Source organism: Lagopus muta, chromosome 2, assembly GCF_023343835.1.
Source record: "Lagopus muta isolate bLagMut1 chromosome 2, bLagMut1 primary, whole genome shotgun sequence".
Classification (NCBI taxonomy): Eukaryota; Metazoa; Chordata; class Aves; order Galliformes; family Phasianidae; genus Lagopus; species Lagopus muta.
Genome location: NC_064434.1, coordinates 87783394 through 87803688, shown reverse-complemented (window position 1 = coordinate 87803688; position 20295 = coordinate 87783394). Strand labels below are relative to the sequence as shown.

General features: G+C 39.5%; 1 protein-coding gene across 1 annotated transcript in view; it reads right to left on the bottom strand.

Moving 5' to 3' along the window:
- The window catches only part of HHAT (hedgehog acyltransferase), a 147004-nt gene that overhangs the window by 27602 nt on the left and 99107 nt on the right, over nucleotides 1–20295 (bottom strand). The gene's annotated exons all lie outside the window — the stretch shown is intronic.

Below are 20295 nucleotides of genomic sequence, written 5' to 3'. Positions count from 1 at the left end.
CTGCAGTGTATGTGAGAGTAAGAAACCAATAACAGACAGATACATTTATATTGCACTATGTCTGAAACTAGATCGATGTCTAGTCCTGCATATTCTACAAAGCTCCAGAAATAGGCACATTTTAAAACAGATTGAATATGAGCAACCGTAAAACACTGAATTGGGTGCTAATGGCTAGAGGCAAAAATTGTTGAAGGACTTCAATTAACCTAAGGCTATAGGTGACCTGCTGTTTTTGCAGTCCACTGACTCTGACCAGGACTTCTAATACCTTATGATCCTTATTGAACTTCTCTTTCTTTGAAGAATCTGATGTTTGCAGAAAGAAACATTCAAACTGAAATGCTGGACTCAACACAAAGTCTTTAGGTACTTGTAGCTGATTAAGAATTCTTCTGACCCCAAATATGCTGACATCAGAATCTGCAGCTCTAGACAGCAACAGCCTAATTAACAATAACTTGTGTGCTTGGTTTCTCATACATAAACCCTCATGAAACCCTCCTACAATTTCCTACGCAGGTAAAAAGAAATACAACTCCTGAACACATCTTTTTTTTTAGTACAATCTAAGACTTTGTTTTTCAGTTTAAAAAAAAAGTTTAAAGTCTAAATGACATTTAAACCTAAGATAAATGTATCTCCCTGGGCCCTGTATGGCAGTTCAGAAATCCAGCTGTTTTCTGACTTTTAATCCCATACCATGAGACATAAATATCTCCCTGAGGTGGGAAAATCCCTTCCTGTCCTGCTCCGGTTTCCAAGAAAGGCTTTGCTGGATTAGGACAATGAGTCTAACAGAAATGTGGCCAAAGATCATCCATCTGAGTTGAAAGAGTGCCCACTGCCTTTCAGTAGGCAAAAATTTCGGGACTGTTACCTCCCCTCATACGCTATCCAAAAAGCTCAACTAACTGCTATGAACCTGTCTGTCTGTATCCCAGCCAAAAACAAAGCAAAAAAGGTTTGCTATTGCTGTGAAGGTGGCCCCAAGATGCCAAACAGTCAGTGCCTGCCAATGCACAGAAAATAAAGTGTTGCAACTGTCTTTTCTGATTGATCAAGCAGCTCTTTCAAAGCTGCTCCTGAGTCACTTCTCCTACATCACAGCCATAACAGAGAAGCTTTCTGCAGTACTCGCTTCCTTCAAGCATATAAATAAACGTGACAAGGTTTGAGAAGCAACCTGTTAGCCTTGTCCTTGTGTTAGCAGACAATCATGGAGAAACAGCCCAAAGCTTTTAAGGATGAGCTAAGAAATGCCTCTTCAATGGACTGAACTGCTCAAATGTGAGAATGTAATTCCTGCTTAGTGACGTTCACAACACAGTGTGTTAAGCATGAATTTAAAAAGGCCTTCAGCTATTCCACTTCCACTGAGTCCTCCAGCAAAAGCTGGGGATGGAAGCTCTCCACAAAGGATTAACAACCTATTGGTTCTTTTACAAGCTAAAAAAGGAAAGACAAGAAGCTTTGCAATAGGTGACTGTTCTTTTAGCTTTAACAAGTCTTTCGTATTTGCCAACCTGTATGCTCTAGCACAGTGTGTTCAGTGGGTACAAGACTTCGGAGGGCCCACTCCTCTCAGCTGCAGCACAGCAATGGGAGCAGAGCAGCCCCGTTCCCAGCTTCACTCCACATACAGAATAGGAGGCTGTATTTGAGTGATTGACCACATGAGAAATCACCTAGGTGCACTTAGAGCTGAGTTCTGATGAACAGGTGGGCACCAGCCTGCCAGGGAACAGCTCATACAGATAGGCAGCATGCAGGTGCACACGGCGTCAATGTGCTCATCACCTGAAGCTGTTTTGATTCCTGCCTTGAAGATGCACTTTGATCACCTTAATAGAAGAGCTGACCTTAGGAGAAGGAAGAACAGAAACTGCTAGGAAAGACAGCCACAGGCACACAAAAGCTTCCTGTGAAGCAGTGTTACTCATAGCCAGCTGCTGCTGATGAGCATCAGCACTCTCATCGGCTGTGAGTCAGCAGCACCTGCTCCCCATCACCTTCCTGCAGGACATGTAACACTGTGCTCAGCAGCCTTCTGAAGCATCCAGCCTTGTGTGGTAGGATCTAGCCCACAGGACAGGAACTGCATGTCAGTCAGCATGCCCTGGTTGATACAAGTGTGCCTTATACTAGCGGCACTCATTTTGCATTTGTGCAGGAGAAAGTGACCCCCTGCCTTATTAGGGCATTTTGTGTAAGTAGAAGCAGATTCGAGCAGAATTAATGCAGAAAACTTAAGGCATACCTTACAAATTTCTTTTGGAAGACTCAATAGGTAATTCTTAATCTCTGTGTAGTCCTGAACAACAATAAAGTTACATACACAGAAACCACATACAGTGCTGCTACTCAATCCAAAATGTCTCATGTTTTGACTGGAAATGACAAGAAACACTACCCTACTTTGGAAAAATTGAAAATTCCAATCTGGAATTTCCACGCAATTATAAATCATGTGCATATTACGTTACTTAAAGAGTGCTCTGTTCAATACAGCAATTTCTATAGATGTGAAAGGTCTTGACAGATAACAAATTTACTGTACTTTCTGACTACCTTCAGTGTTAAGCAATTTACCATCCACCCAGTAAAGTTATGGTCAGCCTGATGTCCCGCTGCTTATTAATTACCAGCTCTACAAGAGTCCCCAAGTCTCAAACAAAAGTAACTTTGCCTTTTAATTTGGACTGACTCCACTTGATTTTTCTGTATTTCACAACAGAGAGTGAATGGTAATGAAAGATATAAACATCATGCTACAGTCAGTCACACGTGTGTGGCCCACTCACAGACGGCTGTTACTGGAAGATCTCCCCTGTTTGTTCCTGTTCCCTTTGTCAGCTCAAATTTGATTTTTGTTCTGGATCTCTCTTTCTAGAAGAGAAAATGATGATGATCACAGAATACTGATGATGTGCCCAGTGAAAAAACAGATCTCATTGTCAACCCCATCTATATGGCAGTACATTTGGGAACCATACATTAAAGACAACAGATTTTCCTGCTCTCTAACAAACCACTCTTTCACAGATGCAATCTTTATTTGACAAACTCTCTGCTCAGTATAAGATCAAGCAGAGAAGACTTTTGATTAAATTCAACAGCTTTTTCTTGATTGTAGGACTTGATTCCAAGCATAAGACATCTGGCAAAAGCTTCAGATGGTAGGATGTCATGTTTACTTCTTTCTTTCCTTTGAATACACAGAGATACATGCCTAAGGAAGTGGTGTGCGATAAATTTGTTAAAACCCCATTTATTGATTTAGGGCATTCACTTCCCACCATTCACTATTACTGCTTGAAGTACTTCATCCCAGAGAGAACCTACTGGAACCCAACAAAATAACATATGGCCATGTTTGCTGCTCTGCATGCAGACTGCTTTGACAGAGCAAAATTATCACAACATGTAAAAAAACACAGGTTCAGAAAGTAAGTGCTGGCATGCAGGTAATTTGTTTTCTTTTTTTTATTTGCTCTATGCAGATTGTTTTGCTCAGAATGACTGTCACTACTTATTACTTTGGCCTTACGCTTTCGTGTTTATTGTTCACATTATGTCATCGTGCAAGCTGACGAGTGTAAAGACTGCTCTTTTACACGCAGTCCACATCATTCACATTATTATTATTCAGTATGCTTTATGAGTATGCTTGTGCCATAACTGTATCATGTGCTGTCTTATAACACAGCTGTGTGAACAAAGCCAAGGAATAAACACAAGGTAGTCTGCATCTCACATATATGATGTAAAATAAACAGACAGATGGACCTAATTTTTCTTGTACTGTATGACCCTACTTTCTACCACCGCTCCATGTATTTCCCAATAGCTTAGATCCCTAAGCTAACAAGTCTCATGAGAATCAACAGCTTACATGATCTGCAAAAGCTTTTGATTTGTACTGTATATGCACCACTTCAAATAGAAAATTCAAACCAGAGCAAGAGGATGGAGCTTTAGACTAGAATTAAGAGAATCTAATTTCCCGTTGGGGCTCTGCTACAGTCTTAATAGGCAACACAAGACAAATCAGTTCACCTCTGTGTGAAGTCTGCTGAAAGCAGGACTTCTCTGCAGGAGTGCAGAAAAACAGGAAGTTTATGTAAGTAACATCTGCAAAATGCAGAATGATAATGGGCTAAAGGCTCTCATCCTTTCAAATAAATAAAGGTAATGAGCAGAGTCCATCTTCCCCAAATATTATTTTCTCTTCAGTTGGAATGACCAGACTGAATACCCCAAAACAGTTCTAGCAGAGTAAAATTTATAGGATATCTTTGTTAGTAGAAAAAACAAACTCAAAACTAAGAAATCCTACTGCTTCTAGAAATCGACTAAAAATGTATTTAAGAAAGAAAGAACATAACTGTTGTACACAAAGGAAATAAATTTCCCCTGCAGCATCAACTCCAAGCTGAATGCTCCTGAGATGGTTACTCTTACTTAAAAAGTTTGCATTTTCTTTCTTACTTCCTTGAGCTGGAAATCACTTCCAAAATGGAGATGAAGTGAACAATCATGCTGTACTCCTTACTGAAGCTATGTTCCTATCTTGTGAAAAGCAGTGTGCATTTTTTACAGAAGCCTCAGATCCTGCAGTTGCATAAAAACTTCAGCTTTTCACCCAAACTAAAGTTTGCATTCAGCCGTCATACTTTGGGACAGCCACCTGAAACTGAATTAGACTGCAACCAAGGGCCAAGAAAATTATAGGCCAAAATTATGTTAAGAAATGGAAATGAAACAGAACTCTAAAATGACTTTTAAGGCATTATTGATTTGGTTTGGTGTTGGTTTTTTTTTTTTTTTTTTTTTTTTTTGTGATCAGCCTTATGACATTTTGATACTCATATCTGGCAATGCGGAGGAGAAGATCCAAGTGACTCTAGTTCACAGACCTGTTTTTCCCCTTACCATTTAATAGTACATGCTCTCAGGTAAGGAAAGGAAGGTAATGGGAGCTCCCTCAGCCATCTGAAATAAGTTCTGCAGCTTCAGTCCTTATGTTAAATCACCATCCTAAAAATTCAAGGTGACTAATTTGGAAAACAACATAACAAAAAAAAAACGAGAGACTGTTTTCCAGGAAAACCAGACTAACACATCTAGTGATCACAAAAATTATTTGACAACAACAAATGAAGAAGGGGAATTGTATAATTTCCTTCTACATCACATCATTTTTCCAGTTGAATTTATAATTAGCTACAACTTATTCAGATTTGGCCTTTCCTGAATTTAATAAACTACGATGTTCCCTACTGGCCTTCAACAACACTGCATGGCAACAAGAAGTAATGGATTTAATGAGGGACATCAGGAAAATAGTACTAGACAAGCTGATAAACTCATCTGCACATCATGGTAAAGGGTATTTTTTCCCAATGCCTGATTTTGCTCAGTTAGAGAAGAACTGGGAGAAGTGCTCAATGTTATGGAAAGCCACTGTCAAATACTATGAAGTAAGATTGGCTCACTAATAAAATTCACATCCAAAAATCATATGCCAGGGAAGAGAGGGTTTCGGCAGGGTCAACTGCTGCACCTTAGCTGGCAGAGAAGCACTAGGACAGCAGTGGCTGCTTGCTAAGATCCAGCTCTGCTAACCATTGTGACCACCTGCCCAAAGCTGCCTGCCAAGTGTATGCTGGTGCTAATTATAACCATCTCAAATACGAATGAGTAAAAAGCAGGGAGCCCATTATTATAAAGAAACACTACTAAGCACAGTCTAATTTTACCTACATGAAAGACAGATTTTTGTCACTTGTAAGCAGCATGAGTAGAATCCCACTAAGTTCCATGCAGCAAAAGCAGTGATTCCCTGCAACAAAACTCCTGCAGATACTCTCTCTCAGAATAGATTTATTAGCTAGTTGTTAAAGTGAAGTCTCCTATTCCCTGCTTTTCTACTGACTGCATAATTTGGGTTCAGTACCCTGAATTTGGTGTTCTTGTTCTGTTTCACCCAGTAACTTAAATAAGCAATAAATAAGGAACTCTTTGCATCCCGAGTTTTATGGATTCAACTCTTCCACTTAGATGCCAGCCACTAAAACACTTGTTAATGCTTCCAGGTATTGGATTTCTCCTCATCTGTAGCTTCTGTAGTTTGAGTCTCATTTAAGGATAACAGTGCCAGTCCTCTGTCTAGCCATGGACAGAGAAGGAAGAGACTCAGCGTGCTGTGTGCACACGGTCAATACATCCCTTTGTTTGCCTTTCTACCAAGAATGAACAATTTCTACAAGACTCATTTCCTCCATCAGACTCAGCACAGCCCTTACAATGTTGCAGTTGTGTCAGGCAGGTAAGATACAACCAAGACAGCACTGCACCCAGGAACAAAGGAATTCTCAAAGATGATACTGCGTACTGCACTTCTACAAAGCCACCATTTCTCTGCTTGTGCTCATTCATTGCTCCTGTTAATTCCATCATCAATTTTGATGTAAAAAAGGCGACTTGGGACATAAAACTTAATTTCTTTAATTTCTCCTTTTAAACAAGCAGGATTTAAGTCAAAAGCTGGAAGGTTTTGCAACATACAACACCATATAACTCACAGTGAAGACGGCGAGCACCACTGATGATAGGGCTCTGGCACCTTGCAGTATTGCTGTATTGGCTGGACCACTAAGGTACTGGGCTTTGGGCCTGACAGGGGCTCAGCCCATACTATGGCTGAAGCCACAGCAAGTGTAATTAGAAGCTGAACGTGTCCTGCTTCTCTGTTTCCATCTTACTGAGCACCAGGTTCAGGAGCCAAAACTATAACTCATATAAGATCTACTGCTGAGCTGTCAATTGGATGACTGCTCCAAGCAAAGAGTATCAGACAATGAAAAATTGTGGGGAGAAACAGTGATTTATAGAACTCTGTTAACGTGCAAAAAACCAGCTAGAGCAATTAAGCTTTAGAGTGGCTGCCACTGATGAGGATCAATCAGGGGCAGTCAGGAGAGTGAATAAACACCTTTTTGTGTCACGCTAATCAGAGGTGACATAGAAAAGAAACCTGCTTTGGAAAGGACTCCTGGAACAGGTTGCCCTTGGCAGCCATGAGCTAAAGCTCGCAAAGGCTCCCACACCAGGTTCTGTGGCATGCCAACGGCACTCAGGAGAGCTCAGCAACATGATAATCAACATGATATCAGCTCTGAGAATTCCCTGCTCAAAGAGCTCTCCAGCTCTGTGGCCCTGCAAGGACCTGCACTCAATATGTGCTTGTTGCTGCTTCAATGCTACATTGCCATAGAGAAGCCTGAGGTCTGTGTGATGGTGACTATGGCCAGCCATTTCGGTAAGCTGCTGGGGATCTCACTTTTCTGGAGAAGCAAAATCAGATTCTTCCTTGCTTGAAAATGGAATAAGGAAGACATTACTATATGCACAACAGTAACTAAGGGTACAAATGAAACTGAGCTGGTGCACAACTAACACCAAGGATGGTCAAAAGCAGGCTGAGAAGATGTCAGGAAAAGGCTAGAAAAAAAAGTAGTAAACAAGAGAATGAAGGAAAGATCTCCAGAATAAGTAGATAAGGCCAAATTGAAATTCTGGGGAGAGTATGTGGAAAAAAAAAAAAAAAGAAAGAAAGAAAGAAAAAACAAACGTGAATACTGCAGCCAGCATTGAGTAGAACACTGAATTGTCTGTCAGCATCCTTCCACAGAAGCTCAGATAGGAAGGGTTTCAGCCTGGCTGCCTCTGCATCTCGTTTGCAGCATTCTGTTGCATTTGTTGTTAAGATAAAACTAATCCTCTCTGTATTGTTCCCATTTGAAACTAGAAGCAACTTTCAGAAATGTTGAACAATACAGTAGAAGAGAGATAAGCTGTTTTATCTGCTACACTCAGCTGCAAGCCTCACCAGCGAACAACTACATCTACATTTCACTGCTACAGCAGTTCAAGTAAATCTAAAAGCTAAACTGAAATCTGAGAAACCAAAAATCTATCACTGTACCAGAGAGCATGAAAACAGATGAGGATGAGAAGCACCTTGGAGATTTTCCAGCCCACTGCAGACTGCTGCCTCTTCCCAGGCTACACAGAAGGCCTCTGTGACAACAGGTTTTTCACCTGTGATTCATTTTAAACAATAGATCTCATCCCAAGTAAGTGTTACTTATCTAGTTCATGCTGGATCTTCTTGACACAGTGCATTAAGGAGAGTTTAAAAAAAAATGAAAAAAAAAAAAACAAACTCACTTTCAGACAGACCAGATTTACTTTTGAAGTGACACCTCTGACTGTCTCTGCTCACAGCATTTTGATTTGTGTCACGCAGTGATCAGGCCCTGCCAGAACCGACTCCACTCAGCTGAAATCAAAACCTAAGCATGCTACCCAATAAACCCAGGCTGAAGGAACAAGCGTTCTGCAGCCAGCAGGACCTCAGCCTTTGGCACAGGGCTCCTGCCCATACAGACACTGCCCGCACCTTGCCACTTGTGTGTGCTGAGCACAAGGGCAGAATGCCTGCAAGCACTGCACAGCACTAAAACAGGTAATTTTTTCGCTTGGCTACAGGCTGTAAGAAGCTTAATTGCATTAGCCCAGATAAGTCATTTAGTAAAACATTTTCAACAGAGATGGCTAACGATCGAGCCCTTGAACACAAATTCATCCCCTCGATACTACATCTGGACAGGAATTGAAGAGAATGAAGACGTTTTGGCTCTTACAGATCTCAGCCTGAAAGGGCAGCTGCCTCGATGGCTGGTGGGATTTTGCCACTGTCACTAAACACAAATGCAAAGCTAACGTGATGCAGTTCTGACTCATCTCCACTCTTTTTGTATATAAAATCTCAGTTGCTTCTAGCAGCAACTAATTATTTATTAATTCCACCAGAGAAGATCTTGAAGGGATTTACAGTAATTAAAAGAAGCTAATCTGCTTTCTGCCCTGAACTGCCACTCCTGCACACAAACTGATGAAGTAGTGACAGACTCCAAGCTCCAGAGCTGCCGATGCATGGCTGAGCTCTGTGCCAGCTCTTCTTACCTGGTACTCAGGAAAAGTTTCACTATTATGCAGAACAATAATGGACAACTGCATCCACCACCTCTATATCCATCACTTCCCTGTCATCTTTCAATTTATTTCTGGCACTCTTTGTGGAAGGAAAGGTGTTGTAAATGCAGCTCATGATTATGGATCCATTCCATTGCTAATACTTCATGAAGCCTATTTGGGATTTATTTACCTTTGCAATAAAGGCAAGAGGTTCACAGAATTGGTTACATTTACATGGTACTCTGTTCTGATAAACACCATGAGCAGAGAGACATACGAGAAAAAATCATGTCCGATTCTGCTCTGCCCCACATCACAGAATGATTAAGGCTGGAAAAAAAAACACTAAGATTGTCACGTCCAGCCCCCAGTCTACCACACCATGCCCACTAACCATGTCTCTCAGTGAACATCTCCACAGTTCTTGAACACCTCCAGGGATGGTGATACAACCACCTCCCTGGGCAGCCTGTTCTAGTGCCTCACTGCTCTTTCTGAGAAGAAATGTTTCCTAATATCCAACCTTAACATCTTAGGCATGCAGACAACATGCCACTCATCAGATACTCCATTACTTAGATACTCTCATGATTAGCAAGACAGGAAACAGAAAAAAAAAAAGAGACTCTCCCTTTCCTACCTGATCCAGTGTGCCATCCAACATATCCATTTTTGCTAATACAACCTTATGCTCTTCAAGGACATCAGCCCAGCATTTCCAAAGAGCTTGATGGAGTATCAGGTGTCCCCTCCCAAAGCACTAAGCAGACTTTCTTAATCCATGAGAAGGTAGCTGCAGAGCAGTTGGGCTCGTCTAAATGAAGAGCAGATATGCTGCCCTGTGTAATTAGTAAAAGAATGCAGCAAATATTTAGATAACAAAATCTACGAACAACCTTTGTGATGACAAAGGTAAGAGTGATAAGCAGCCATGACTTAAAACAAACTAATTATGTCTGATGAATCTATTCTCTTTCTGGATAAAGAACATAGGAAATTTCCTAAATCTGGTAATAAGCAAAACAGTGGGATGGAGTGCAGCTGCAGAAATGTCAAACTATCCTCACAAGGTTATTCTTGACATTCCGGGAGAAATGCAAACAACAGAAACTTGGAAGAAGAATTCCTAAGTGTCCTGAAAGAACTATAATTAGTTATTGCAGGTCCAACTATAGCAAAGAGCATGATGGTGACGGGAGCAAATTGAGCGTTTGCCTCCTGCACTTTGCCACTAAGTTAAAACAATAAGTAAATGACAGGCACCCCAAAATTCATATGCTAATAGGGTATTCTGGTGTAATGCTATCATAATAATGATCACACTGCTATGCAAAGCTGTATCATTTATTTTTGCTTCTTCTTCTAAACTATGGGATGAAATCTTGTTCTTCAATGCAAATTCTCCTTCAGCTCGAATTCAATTTGATTTATGTATTTTAACCTGAACTGCCAGAAAAAAAATAGATTTTTCATATATTAACTTTTAAAAATGATATAAATGTACCTATTGCCTCCTTTAAAAGAAAAAGGAACTAAATAAAAACAGGAAAAAAAAAGAACACAACAGCAACAAAAAGTTATTTTTGCTATGATTTTCCTGTTTTTGGTTTTTTGGTTTTTTTTAAATTTATTTTTACAAAGCTGAAGACAGTGAAAGCACAGCCTCAGAGGACGACTTCCACAAATGCACTTCTGTTTACGGCTATTCGTTTTATACACATACAGTAAGATGACCAATAAGCATTTACCCATCCCCTCACAAGTTTCTGTCTGCACTACAAGCAAGGAGTACCAGAAGTTCAGATCACAGCGGGGAGCAGTTTCAGTGCCTAAAGGTTCAGCAGATGTCCACATATCTATCTTCACAGTAAATCAGAAACTATTAATAAAACCCAAAGTCTTTTGAAATAATTTTGATTAGAAAATTTCAGACTCATATTCTGAAGAGAATCATAGAATCGCAGGATGGTTTCGGTTGGAAGAGACTTTGAAGCCCACCCAGTCACTGCCCCCAGCAGTTCAGCCTCCCAGGGCCCCATCCAACCTGGCCTTGAGTGCCTGCAGGGATGGGGCACCACAGCTTCTCTGGGCTGCTGTGCCACTGCCCCACTGCCCTCTGAATAAAGAATTTCCTCCTAACATCTAACCTAAATTTTGCTTCTTACCATCTCTCCAGCAAATTGCTTTTACCCCCCTTTTAAAGGAAGAAAATGTAAAAATGTCATGGCATTAAAAATAGAATGAAGAACAAAACAAAACAAAACAAACAAACAAAACCTCCAAAAATACCCCACAAAAGAGCAGTGCTCAATTGCCAGCCAGCAGGTTATATTTATGATCTGGAGAGCAAACAATGTCTGTGCTCCACTTGAAATATAATAAAGAACAGTGAGGCTGTCTGCTCAGTAGCACTGAACATGAGTATTATATTTTGTAGTAACTCTGGCACTTTAAATTCAGTACTCCTTATTTTAGAATTTTGGCATTGCTTTTCTACCCAGCCAAGCTGTAAGAACTGCTGAAATTAAAAACACAGAAACAAAACGATTATTTTAAGAAACAGAAATTGCTAGCAAGTCAAGTTAAGAGATAAACCCAAAGAGCTAATTACTGTCATAAAGGGGAAAGATGAAATCCTGGAGTATGCCCAGAACATTTCAAATAAGTTATGTGGAAGCAGCGAGAATCACAGCTAATTCTGCCATCAGCCTCTACTAATTATGAAATCTGGTGCACATTGATAAGACAGGAGGTTAAACCTACTGAAAGAAACCAAATATGAAAATGAAGAAATGCAAACACCAATGCCAGCACACCAAATTTAAGGAAAGTTATTTCTAAGGAGGCTTCCTCCCAGCATCTTGCAAAAAAAACCCCAACCAAACACTTAGTGTTTTAACATCCCTTTTCTCCATTTGAATATTTGAGCACTGGGACATTTGTCAGATGACATCTAAGGCAAACTTCCACCTGACTTGAGCAAACAGGTGATCTCAGACACTTGCTCAACCTTTAAAAGCTGCTGTGTACGAATGTGTGAAAATTACCTTTTGAGTTCTTTTTACTCACAGGGAAAGAATAGAGAATTTTCCTCAGCTCTTGGTTATGAAAAGGAAAAAAATGGCAGACCTGTTTCACTGTAAGGCTTAAGGTATTTAAAGATACATATCTATTTGGACTGCAGTTACATCAATGCAAATAGTCAATGTCTTTAACACTCTGCATTTGTGAAAGCAAAAATGTAGCTTAATGCTGATTTAATGAAAAGGTGTTTTTTCTGCTCAGTTTAATTAAGGAAATCGAGTAATGACCATGTGAGCATTCCTACTCTAGGTTAGTAGAACCAGTGCCAACAGTGGCACAAACAAACCTGTTTCTAATCTGTTCAGGGTAAACTGAAACACTCAGTCTCTCTTTAGGATAGCTAAGGGACTTCAATGAAAGCTTCTTCAAAATCAAATTTCTGACTACACTCATAAATTAAGCCTGTTTTTCCTTATTACCTGAAATGAGCTTAAGGTAAAACGATGCCTTATGCTTCAGTCAACTGGAAGATACTTGTATTCAAATTCTGCATGGGCAGATATTGCAATCAATTTACTTGTAATTGCCCCCGTGTAACTGGAGGCAGACTCTATCACTGAAGTTTTATTGAAATATAAATAGTGCATTTCTGCAGCATAGCTAGGCTGCCTAACTTCAACACGTGAGCATACTGGAAACTATGCAGTAAGAATGGTAAGAGACAGGGAGGAAGCAAAAAAGACTGATGGAAAGATTTGCATGCATCACATGTATGGGCTTCCAAAAAGTCTTTTAATAAGTTGAAGGACACGAGGCATACCAGTAGAAAAGCAAAATATTTTGAAAAGAGAAAGAATTATCCTGAGATGGAATGCAAAGAGGAAAGAACATTTCCTTTCTATGAAAATCAGCAAGTTGAGGTCTTGAGGATTAATGCTGTTTGCAGTCTGAAACAGATGATGAAACTAATGCAAAGCATGATGTTATCTCCAACAGATACTTTGCCAATCCAGTGCTCAGCAGAGTTAAAATTGTGAGCATGCTGTTTGCAGTTCACACAAAAATCCTCCTTGCTCCTGTAGTATCAATTGACATTTGGTAACACCTTTGTGAATGTAATTTATCATACTGAAATCTCCTTTTGTGCTTCTTAAATCCCATTACTGATTTACTTCCTCCTGAATACATTATCCAAAAAATAATGCTAGTAGTGCCAAATATATCACCTCATTAATCATTTGTATGCTACTCAGTTTCCTCAGGCAGTTGTCTGCTCTTCAGTGCCCTCAAACTATTCTCACTCTCCTATATGCTGCAAGATACATCCAGAGTTATCTTGGGAATAGAGGAAGAAAAAACAAAAACAAAAACCCCAAACCAGTCAGCCAAGATTGACAGGCCGCCCATCACACTTCCTCTAGCCCAGAGTGCATTCTGTCTTTTAATGACGACAAGTAACACTCAATACTGTCAAAAGGAATGATCTCACAGAGAATTAACAAAAGCAAAATTAATCACTAAAATAGTGAAACATTTAATTATTCCCTATAAAAGACTAGGAACAGGGATTTGAAAGGATTAAAGTATGAGCAAAAAGAACAAATTAAAGGCAATGGATCTGCTTTCATGCCTTGCAAGAGTGCTGTCTGCTGAATACAAAGCCTAAAAACATCTTAGAATATTTCAGTAAATATAAGTATTGACGAAGACAAACTCATTTACGCTTTCCTGGAGCCTGCTCATCCTGTTGTTGGCTTACTGTTTATTTACTTTACAGCAGAAAAGCTTTGAAGCTGCTCTAACCTCTACTGCTAATGTCAAAGTTGCCATCACCATTTGAGGGTCAAAAGAGCTCTCTGGTTCTCCCAAGATCTTTTGTGAGAATCACCTTTTGATGTGAAAACACACCATCTGTTTCCAATAGAGAGCTTTCACTGTCAAAACAACCTTTGCAGGCTGGACAATTTTCTCTAGGTGACATTAACAACGATCAGAAAAGATCCAGTTCACACTACAAATATAAACCAGCATGCAGGCAGTTTGCAGGCAAGCCACATTTATGCCTCTGAGTAAATACAACAAAATACGCATGATAGTGTATACGAAATGCAATATCAACACAAAATAAATCTTTTGCCACAAGAAAGTGGTCTATCGAACAAAGTCCTCTTGGATATCCATTGGATTTGTTAACTGGAATTCATGCTGTCATACATATTGAAAAGGATTCAATTATGAACTGCTAAGATGCATTTCCTTAATACAGGCCCCACAGTCCTGCAGCCTCAGGATGTGTCCTTTCCAGGTGGCTGCTAACTATCAAGAGACAGCTACCAGCAAAGTCAGCACAAACCGCAATGATGACTGAACATATTGATGAACAGGGGAAAAAAAAAAGAGAAGAATAAGAATATTTATAAAAATCTTAAAGCTTGGAGGAGAGAGGATGAACAAGAGCTCAGATTATGTCAGAACAGTATGTCCTTAAATATATTAGTATCCCAGATGGTAGCTGACAGTAACTTCACAGGTTTAGATCTTCACCAGAGTCTCTGCTCCCACTGTTACAGAAGCTGAGTCCTACCTAACCCTTTACAGAGCATTTAGAAAAAAAACCTAAAAGATGGGGAAAAAAATATCCTGCTGTTCATACCAGGTGTGCTACTGTTGTTACAGTGCTGAGGTCATCTACCTTGCTCAAGCTGCCCTTGGCAGCTGTATCAGTGCCAGTCATGCAGGCTAAAGCAGTCACCCATGAGATTTGAATCTGCACTCTGCTTTACAGATTAAAAGTGTTGGTCCATATTACATTTTTAAATAGGTATAACTTATTCATTCATGGGAATGTACTCTTGTGATGAGTAGCTGATCCCACTGGAATCTTACACTGCACAACATATTGCTTATATTCTCTGCTTTACATTGCAGCAGGACTGTCTGCTCTATACACCAATCCAGTGAAGAAACTGGACAACAGTTTTTCTGCAAGCAAAGGGAGACATTAGGAAAAATAATACAGGGAATCTCCAAAGGCAAAGAAGGGTTCAAGGCAGATCTCTCATTAAGATTCGTTTTAAATGCATTGTTAAGAAATACTTAGCTGCTGGACTTTCTCCTTTGCTAGATCTGCCTTGTTCCCTTTTTTTTTTTTTTTTTGTCCTCTCTTGTAGTCTTTGCTTTTCTTTCATCTCTGCTGGAGCTCAAGAAGGAGCTGAACTTGGAAAGCTGAGAATACAACTTCATTCCTTCAAAGCAGCAGTCAAAAGCAAATTAATTACTTTCGTCTTTTGTTGTTCTCATGTCTTCATTATAGTTAAGCCAGAAAACGTCAATATCAGAAGAGCACAGAGACCAAACATATTAGTAAGATAAAGAAATAATGACTGCTTCCTCAGTTTCAGAGGAGAAATTAAATCCCACTGTTGGAAGGAGAGGTGAAACATTACACACTGCCCTATGCAATTATGCAAGACTATCAAGCAATTTATGTACTGCCCTATGCATTAGGAAGTCCTCTGTGGTCAGTGATACATACACCAATGAGACTCAATGAGGCCCAAGTAGCTTTCATCTCTGGCAAGAGCTTCTCGAGTTCTACTAAAAAAGAAGCAAGAGGACCATGCTTACACAACCTTGCCATGGCCTCTCCTACTTAGCATCATTCAAACTAAGGTGTGTCCTGGTGCTCACTCTGACAAAAACTTCTGTTCTGCACTCTTCAGATCCAGCACATTTCTTGTGCTTGTTTTCTATGGGCATCTGGGTGATAGCTAAGACATGATAGTTCAGCAGACAAACCTTTGAGTGTGCCAGGACTGACCAACGCAGTAAAATGCAGCTTACACAAAAGTCTGCCACAATGATGAAAGAATACTTACACCTTGTTGGCAGGTTGAGGTTGGGCCTTTTTCCACAGCTTGTAATATCTGCATTAGTGCTATCTAACAGGGATTGACTTCTCTGTTTCTCCCAAATGTCCATCCAAGAAAAATGAAGTAAGATCATCATCAAAGTCTAGCACGAAAATCTTTTAGTGGTGAGGTTATCCATTGCCACATGGCTGCTCTGCAATAAGATATTCATTATATAGCTCAAGTTACAGCCATTATGTCTTCATGGAAGGAATATCCCTTATGTCTATTTAGTAGAACTTAAGATTCCTGATTTCTCCATGTATCTGGGCCCTCAATTCTCTATGCTACATTTGCCAAATCACACGGTAAGAGCTGAATCACAATGGACATAATACTGCTTACAAACCTCAGTGAGCACTTCAAGTTGTTTTGCCAAGCAGATTTCCATCTCCAAAGAGGTACTAAATATAGCAGTCCACTCTAGTTGAATTACATGTCCAATAACAAGTTACAAGACTCTTGGGAAAACCACTGTTCAGAGCTCTACTGATGGATTTCCCTGTAGGGTCTCAACGATCCTCCTTGTGCCTCTGCATGATAACTCACAGTCGCACATGAATCATGGATACTTGTATCAGGCAACCTTGTTGTATTTCTATGTGGCAACATAGAATCTCTGTCCGGAGGTCTTTGCTAAGGATAAGGATATCAGCTGGGTGGAACTGCTTATGCTGCAGGAACCATCATGCGACTAACTGCTCTTAGCACTGTTGGGGAGAGACAAAAACTGTATCCCTGACTTTTTTTTCATAGCATAGGTGTGATCTTCTATGGACAACCTACTGACAAGAGGACATCTCCAAACTTGTTCCATTACCGGAAGAAAGGTCTACAGACTCATCTCCATACTGCTGAGTTCCTGCTGAACAACAGCAGCTTTATCCAAACCCATCTGAGTTTGAATACTGAAGGCAAGAAAAGAACTATCAGGTGGCATAAACTCTCAGTTGCCAGCGACCTGGAAAAAGATTGAACTTAAGTTAAAGTGAAAGACTGTACATGCCATTAGCAATTCTCTAGAGCTATTCAGTCATTTCATTTTCCACATTTCCAATCAGTCTACTGGTTGATTGTTCTTAAACATGTAAACACGCTATCTGGGCAGGAATGAAGAAGTTTTCTCCTGTCCTGATACTGGAGCAAGAAATAATACACTCATATGATGGACTTTGTCTGTAATGAATGGTGCCACAGTGTCTTGAAGATTATACTGTTCTACATGCAAGCTTTAATTTCTGAGTTGCTAGACTGAAAATAAAACTGAGACAGTTTTCATATACAGCAATGCAGGAGTATGAACAACATTCTCAGCTGCATGCAAGAGACATGCTAGAAGATCACTATCTTAAGCATTTTAAATAACAGGTAATAGCAAATCAAGAATGTTATGATTCTATATGCTGCTACCCAATCAATTACATGCAGTTTACTTGTTAAATGGAACATGTCTTTGATATAAATGTTAACAGACTGAAGAGCTGGCAAAGAATTACAGTCCCAATATTCAAGTTTAAATCATTTTCAATTATTTACAAGTTATTTTTTACCATATGATGCACATTAACCCACAGGTGATGGAATAAACACACTTTTCAGTCAATGTTAAGAACTAATAAAGAAGATATGTTTCTATCTAAGGAAAGCAAGTACTTTGGTAACTCCTTACTAAAATTTTTGAAGAGACAAACAATCTTTTCCCACAACAGTACTCCAGACAAGTATCTCCATTTGAGCTTTTGTCCATCCAGATTTAAGATGAATCTTTATTCAGGTATAAAACTCCCACAGTGGGAAGAATTTTTATGGATAATTTGTATTGCAAAACACAACAGACTTTTCTCAGGGATTCCTTCAAAGCCTACGTTAGAATCTGTACAAGGATTATTGTATTTGATAGAAGATTTAGCAACAGGATATAATATAAAACACGTGAAAGACAGCAAAAGTAATGAAAAATCAATAGTCCAGTGTTTTAAAATGGTTAGAAGTAAGGATGTTAACAATATAAAACTTACCATGTTATTTACTATTCTTCACATGTAAGCTGCAGTACTTTAAAAATCAGAATAACTAAATCATTTCTTAACATTAGAGATTTCTGTTTAAGATGCTTAAATACTGCTATGGTACTCTGTTGTTGCGAGTGATTTACATTATTTAATGCTAACGAGCAAAACAGGCAGGAATACACAGGTCTGGCAGCTTGACAGAGATTTGTGGACAAAGACAGGTGTCTCAACAAATGTCAGAAATAAAATGTCAGGTCTTGTTAAATCATAGAGGGCTGAAACACTCAACAGTCATGCAAATTCAACACGTAGGAAGACTTCCTCAATCTCACACATCACAACTGGGTTTCACTATGTGTTCTCTCTATACTAGGAATTTTGCAGATAGTAAGTAAGAAAAGGGAAGGATAAAGTGGAAGACAGCTTATTAAAGAAAAACAACCCTAAAAGTCCATTACTTTATAGGAAGAAATGTTCCTGAAGAATTTAGCTGCTCTGAACTTCACCATTATTTCACTACAGAATGAACAGCAAACATAAGATGTGATTTGTAACAATAACTGGGAGAGCATATGATGGTCTCTGACTTTGCATCTGAATTTTTGCAATTATTCGGTCTAGTATCTCAGCTACACTCTGTTACAACTGTTACAACACAAACAGAAAAAATGCAGCATTTCTAGGATCGTTAAATTTTGAGAACCTTAGCTCATGCTTTGTTCATTCCTGTTACTTTTCATCTCTGTTGCAAAGGCCACACATCTTTTAGAGGACTTCAGCCTTCCCTATGGCCCATGCACCTTCACAACATTATTATTAAGAGCACCTCTGACTTTGTTGCTAGAGATGCAAGAGCCAGAATGAACACAGCATGATTTTCTGCTCTCAAGCTGATATACAGGGTTGGCATTTGAAAAAAAAAGGAAGTCTCCTTTTTTCCTATAAGTTGAGAAAAATTTGGTCTAGCAGGCTCTAAGTGGCAATAATTGTGGAACCCCACAATGCTGTTCTTAAAATCACTTTTCAGAAAATAAACAACTTAGAAAGTTGTTGTGAAAGTCTCAATGATTGCAAAGCTAAATACAGCTGGTGTTTCAGTTCCTGCTGTTAGATGGTTACTTTCTGTATTTGGGAACTGTTCTCTTAATGACCATTTGAAAAAAGTGAAAGAGTCAGAACAAGTTAAAATCTGAAGACAGATGAAAGGCGCTGACTGAAGGAAGAAACAGGATTCAATGATGGGAAAGGAGTAGCAGCTATCCAGGCTTCTGAAATTTCTGAATAAGGGAAAGAAAAAGATTGCATCATGTTTCAGAGAAATTTTTTGATGGTTGCAAATCCTAGCTGAAATTATTGCTATTACTGATCTGTTAAATACATGTTACCAAAACTACTAGCCCATTTATGTACAAATTTCTCAATAAGCATGGTGATCCAGCTTGCATAAAGTGGCAAGCCCAGTATTTTATGCAACTCTCCAGCACCACGAGACACCGTAATACGTCTGCTGTGCACTCACATGGAGAAATGAGAAGCCAATAAGAAGAGAAACCTCTGCTCTCCTAAGGTTCTTAGCTGGGATAGTTTGCAATGCAAAAGCTAGCAAGCATAATAGTAAGGAAGAGAAACAGATACGGCCAAAATTAGATCTCACCCCTCAACACTGCAAATGAACAGGATGTAGGATGGAAAAGGAAACTAATGGTCCTCACAAATTACTCTTGCTGATAAAGCCCAGCACAAATGATTTAGCACAACTACAGTCACATTTCTCACTTGCAGTGTTGCCTCAGAGGCAACAAGTCTGCTGGCAGCACCCAGCTCTTGTCCCTGCTGGTCAATCCATAACTCACACGGGGAAAGAAGCACCACTTTCGGCTTAGTAAAAGGCTCCCAAAGAACAGTTTCAAGAAAAAGAGGTTTCAAAGGTATTCCTACATGGCCTTCTGACGTGTTTGTCATAGTATCTGATAAGGCCCCACTTGAGAAAGGCATTTTAGAGGTGTTACAAGATATTATTTTTTTTATGTTCTATACATTTTAAAACCATTCCCACCCTCCTACTCCATTTCTGAGCTCTGCTGCAGAAATTACAAGCTGCTTACTAAAGAACAGTCACAAGACCACAGAAATTTTGAGATTTTTGAGACAAAAAAAACCACAGTTTTATTTTTTATGCTTATGCTATGTTTAATACTGGAGGATTCCACACATTCGGAGTGCTTCAGTCCATGAGAGTCTGCAAAAACAGCACCTGCTGATCTTCCACACTAGCTTGGCTGTATCACTCATTCCAGCTTCCA